This window comes from Ursus americanus, chromosome 23 (assembly GCF_024610735.1).
Source record: "Ursus americanus isolate L20-20 chromosome 23, mUrsAme1.1.p, whole genome shotgun sequence".
Taxonomy (NCBI): Eukaryota; Metazoa; Chordata; class Mammalia; order Carnivora; family Ursidae; genus Ursus; species Ursus americanus.
Genome location: NC_142149.1, coordinates 18,362,233 through 18,368,232, shown reverse-complemented (window position 1 = coordinate 18,368,232; position 6,000 = coordinate 18,362,233).

The following is a 6,000-nucleotide window of genomic DNA, read 5'->3' as shown; positions in this document are numbered from 1 at the left end:
TGCACAGTGGGTGCCCAGATGTTGGGGGAGGTAGGGAGCAGCAAGTTTGAGGTGGTATCAGAGAGACCCCAAAAGCTCACCATGCGAAAAATCCCTCAGCTGGAGGGTGGTAAGAACTGGGGCTGCCCAGTGGGGAAAGAAGCCTCTAGTCCTCTCAACCTGTCACCTGCTGCTGCCAGGGCTTCCTGGGGATCAGGGGGTGGTCAGCCAGGTCATCCCACTACCACCCCTTGCCCCTTTTTAGACCATGTGCCAATGAAACAGACTGATGTCTTTTGAGAGACATAGCTCTTTCCAAGGCAACCTAGGATTGGCATCCTTGGGATTCCAAGTTTCCATGGATTTATCAGATACTCGAGCACCCTCTATTGACATTTGCTCACTCCCTTAACTCCCACGGCTGCCACCGTGCGGGCCCCATTGCACCCTCCAGGCTGGGGAGAAAGACCACTCCTTAACCAGTTGCCACTTTGCAACCCCCCATCTTGAAACACCTTAGTTTCATGTTCGTACATAAATACTCAGACCGCTTTTCTACTTGTCTTAGTAATCTGCAGTCTTTCTCCTGGCCATGAACTACTTGTTTTCTTGTTTGCTGTAAATTCTTGTATATGTGAATTCATGCCTTTCATTGGTACTAGGAAATTCTCAACTATTATCTGCTCTCCATCATTTTTCATCTTGCCACTGCCAGAATTAATTTTTCTAGACGCTCTCTTTATCGCCGCTGTATCTCTTAACCTCTCCTCCATATTTCCCTCCTCATCTCTCTGTTCTGCAATCTATGTCATTTCTTCCAGTTTAATACTCCTCAAACTTGAATACGTCTACAAATCACAGGGAATCTTGTTAAACTTCAGATTCTGACTCAGTAGTTGTGGGTGGAGCCCGAGAGTCTGCATCTCTAACAAGCTCTCGGGCTGGTGATGCTGCTGGGGCAAGCACCATACTTAAGGGAACAACTTTCTGGGTTCATTAATCTCTATTCAGTTGTGTTTAATTGGCTATTAAACCCCCCAAAATTAGTTTTTATTTTCGTCTTTGTATTTTTTATTTCAAAAAGTTCTGGATGGTTCTCTTTAGACCCTAACTGGTCATTCTAGAGTCTTGTTGCTTGTTAATTTATATAATGCCATCTTTTATACCATTAAATATTTTATACGCACATAGTTGGTTTACATTTTGTGCCTAATAGCAAAAGTCCCTGGAGATATACATATGCTGTCGTTTATGCTGACTATCACTCATGGTGGTTTGTTCCTTTGTATTTCATGATCTCACAAGGTGAGCTCATGTTTGGATGATTTCAGTCCGGGGGCTGAAATTCAGGATACCTTCCTCCAGAGAGGATTTGCATTTGTTTCTGTCAGGGACCAGGATGCCAACATGAGACCAGATAAGCCCCTTCCCAGATCCCCACTTTACCAAAACCTCAGGTTGCCCCTGGCTTTATATTTAAATTTCCAAATGTGATGCCAATATTGTCATTTGCCTTTTAGGGTAACTCCACCTTTCCTGTCCACTCACCATGCCTCTTGGTTATTTCCCTTCCCACAAGCTCAGCAACAAAATAAAACACGTCTTATGTCTCATTGTTTAAAAGCACACTGGTACCTTGATCACCACTCTGCCTGAACTAGATTCTGACTTCCATTTCCCAGGCACTCTGTAAGTCCCTTAGACCTTGCGTAACTCCAGGGAAAGGAGGAAGCCCTCCAAAACAGGATTGAGATTTCATTTCTTTCTACTCTAATGAGCAGAGACTCAGGGAAAGATTTGATTCAAATTAGGAAAAAAAGGGGGGGGTATTTCTCACACTGGCATGCGATAAAATGAAATTCACAATCACCACATCAGAATAAATGATAATTCTTAAACTTGAATATATTCAGCTTAATGATAAGCTTTCTGCTCTGTTCTTAATTTCCTCCTATTGTCACAGATGAGATGGTCCACAGACCAGGGCTTGGGCACCTCTACCGCACGGTATGAGGGCAGGTTTACGGGGGAACTGCAGGGAGAAGATCTGTTTCTGGAAGGAAGACCAAGCCCTGAAAAAATAGGTGGGGTGGGGCTTACACACTTAGACAATTTGTGAAATTGTCAGGCACTGTGCCAACACTTGTGAAAGTGAAAAAAGAGGGAAGACAAAGATAAGCCACATCCAGGTGCTGTCTCCGTGGCCTTTTCTCCTTCCTGGGCGGGGATGATGGTCAGAGGGGCACGCTCCCACCTCACACCTGCCACATCTGGTTCCCACAGAGCACTGTGGCTCCAGCATGGCCTTTTTCGAGGACATCTGGCTGCTCCCATGAGCTGGGGTTAGATTTCCCAGTGGGTTTAATTACACAGATGTCCTGTGTTTTGCACTAGGGCTGCTATTGTGAACAGGGTCTTTTTTTTTCTTCTTCCCTTATTACATCTTCTAATAAATCATCCAGTTCCTTAAAAAATAATGGCATGCAACCTAATTCAACACCATCTTCTGAGCACCGTTGAATAGGGCACGGTCCCCACATCCAGAGGCCCAGAGTCTGAGACAGCAGAGAGGACGACAGTCCCCATCAGGATGCCGTGACAAGAAGCTGTTTCGGGATCTGCTCCTTGATCAGATCCGCCCGGGGAGGCGTCACAAAGCATCACCAAGAGGTGATGATGCTGGAGTAAATTCTCAAAAATAAGGGATGTTTGATAAGCGAACGAACGAAAGCTTGTCGCACATTGAAAAACAATTAGTATTTTGGTAATTTGGGTATTGAATTTCCTTGCCTGCTACTGATTCCGCATCTGAGTGTGTGTGCGCATGTGTGGGGTGAGGGCGGGGTATCGGAGCTTCTGCTTAAGGCACAGATCACCTAATCTCGTCACCTTCCATTCGCCAACTTTTAAATTAGTAAGGGAACACCCGGCGTCCTTAATCTGTCAGCCTGCTTTGGCTTTGGGCCAGACTTCAGACACTTAGAATTGCGGGGACAGAATAGGGCCCTTAGTTCGGCTTACCTGGGGGCTAAGGTGTGTCTTCATATACTTACTTCATGCGGAGAATGGAGCTGTGTTCTCCAGAGAGGGGCAAGAGAACAGGAGGGAATGAGCATCGACTAAGTCAGTCTCAGCTGTGTTACGCCTTCTTCAGCTGCTGTTTCTTCTCTGAGAAATGGGCTCTCCGGCCAGCGCATGCGCGGCCTCACCTCCTAGGCATTGAGACTTTGAAACCCTGTTCAAAATGCAGGGCATCTGTGTAATTCAATCCGCTGAGAGACCTAACCCAAACTTTGAGCTTTCACAGATCAGTAACACTTCCAAAATATATTTTGTCAACTTATGCATCTAGAAACAAGAAAAAAAAATCTCATCCCTTTTATAAAAAGACCATTTATCTCCAAAGAGTAGGGAGGGAGGAGAATCTCAGGATAAAGGGCAATCCTTTTGAAGGGAAGAATTTTGTTTTATAAGAAAGTCACAGTGTTCTCCTTGGTATCGGGCTGCTGCTGACTGGAGACAGCGGCAGTCTGACCAGTGCTGCCTGGCAGACAGGTGCGTGGGGGCCCTAGGCTGGAAGGAGACCAAAGTACAGGGAGACAGACCATAGTCCTGCAGAAAAAGACTGAAGAGTGAGAATCCTCCCCCAATTAATGGCCCAATTTCATGCAATTCCAATTAGGATCCCCAAAGGAAAAGGGTGTACTCTGACAAAACGATCGTAGAGTTCACTTTCTAGAAAAAATAAAGTATTACTAAGAAAAATATCACTGATCAGAAGAGTAATTGGAAACTTTCTTAACCAGATATAAAACATAGAAATTTCTAAATAATTAAAACCTTGATAATAGCAATTAGAGTAGATAAATAGATCAAGGGGACAAGCTAAATAGTCTTCCCTGCTCCCTTGCACGGTCTGCTGCGTCTCTCCCAGAGCGGTGGAGTCACCACCAAACCCAGTCCTGAGGGAGGAGGGGCCAGAGCTGGGAGAGCTGCAGCCTGTTGAGTTCCTCAACCACCTGGAATGCCTGGATCTCTCGAAGAGTTGAATCTGGGGATGGCAAGGTAGACCACACTTCCCCTCATGGTTCCCTTTCTTATCCCATGTTCCTCCTTCAACAAGGCCTTCCTCCCCTAAGTGCGCCCCACCCCAGACTCTATCAACCCCCCCTCCATCTTTGGGAGGCAGCACACGGGGAGAAAGCCCCAGCCTGAGAACCAGGAGTCCAGGGGTCTGTTCCAGCTTTGCCAATGACTTTCTATGTGACACTAGACAAAGCCCATCACCTCTGCAGCTGTTTCCCAACTATAATATGGTAGGAATCCATTCTGCCCTACCAACCATATGCTACTGTGCCAGAAAGAAAAAAGAATTAAAAAAAAACCAAACTGGTAGCAATATTTCTTTTAGAAATTCAAATATCTTCAGTAGGAAATTACCTTGATGCTAATTTGGGGCTAGAAGGAAAGTTCCTCCACTCCCAAGGGTATGGCGAAAATAGATGAGCAGTGGTTGGCAAACTTGGCTACACATTTGAATCACTCGGGGAATTTTTAAAACATATAGCTTCCCAGACTCTACTCCTAGCCTGGCAGAGGCTGGCTAGATCCCGCTTCCTCTTCCTGAGCACCAAGGAAAACTACATTTCCCAGGCTCCTTTGCAATAATCCAGGGCCACATGACTAGATTCTGACCAATGGATGTGAGCCAACTGGCCTAGCCCATAATATCCCTGAGTAATTTCCTACACTCTACTCCTCTTCCATGACACCTGTGGAGCCTGTTCTGAAAGATGGTGGTGTCAAAAATGGAAAGAGGCTGGATCCCTGGGTCACTGTTAGGAGTGCCACCCAATTCCCATCAGATATGATGTGAGCAAGAAATTAATAATAAAGCTGTGTTGGGGGCACCCGGCTGGCTCAGCTGAACAGCATGAAATTCCTGATCTTGGGTTTGTGAGTTCGAGCCCCACGTTGGGTGTACAGATTACTTAAAAATAAAAATCTTAAAACAATAATAACAATAACAATAATAATAAACAACTGTGTTAGTTATAGTTGTCGGCCTTTTCAGAACTTCTGATTTAACTGATCTGGAGTAGAGTCCAGGCAATTGGTTTTGTTTTTTTGTTTTTTTTTTTTTTACCCCTCAGGCAATTCTAATATGCAGCCAGGATTGTGAACCACTGGGTTAGGACAAAAATACAAGTGTGGGGTTGCTAGGTATGGTCATGAAATATTCATTTTCCAAGAACACCCCAGAGATGGGAAGAAGGTGGTTCAAAAATGAGAGGAAGAGGGGCCCCTGGGTGGCTCCTTTGGTTCAGTGACCAACTCTTGATCTCAGCTCAGGACTTGATCTCCAGGTCATGAGTTCAGGCCCCGCGTTGGGCTCCAAGCTGGGTGTGGAGCGTACTTAAAAAAAGAAGAAAAAAAAAAAAAGATGAGAGGAAGAGAGTGCGGCAACACGGAGGGAGGCAGGGGACCCCAAAGAGAAAGGCTGACCAGAAAAACATTCTATGTGCTGGGAATGATCGCAGAAGATTTCGGAGTTGGGATGTTTAATATTCAACCCTAGATTCTCATCAGACCTATTAGGTGGGAGACATAAGTCCTTACATTGTCTCCAAATCACCAGTGATGTCTGCCCCACACTCGTCCCTGCGTGAGTGGATGCCTGGGGAAATCAAAGGAAGAAAGCCAGTTCCACATTTGGTTGTTACAGGGAGAAGGGAAGCGCTAAAGCCCCCTGCTAAGAATCCTCAGTGAACATTCTGGGGTCTCCTGAAGAATTCAAGGTGGGAAGGAAGGCTGATGCCTTAACCCTGAAGGATTGGACACCCCCCCACCCCACGGTGACATTTCAACCAGCTCTCCATGGCATGCACTGTTGAGCGCCTAGAACCCATCCCAGCATTAGCGCCAGGAGAGTCCATGACATTTTCACGGAGTATGAACCTAAGCAGTACAGGGCCCAGCTGAAGGTCACACAGCAAGCTCTGGGTGAAGGGGACTGGATGA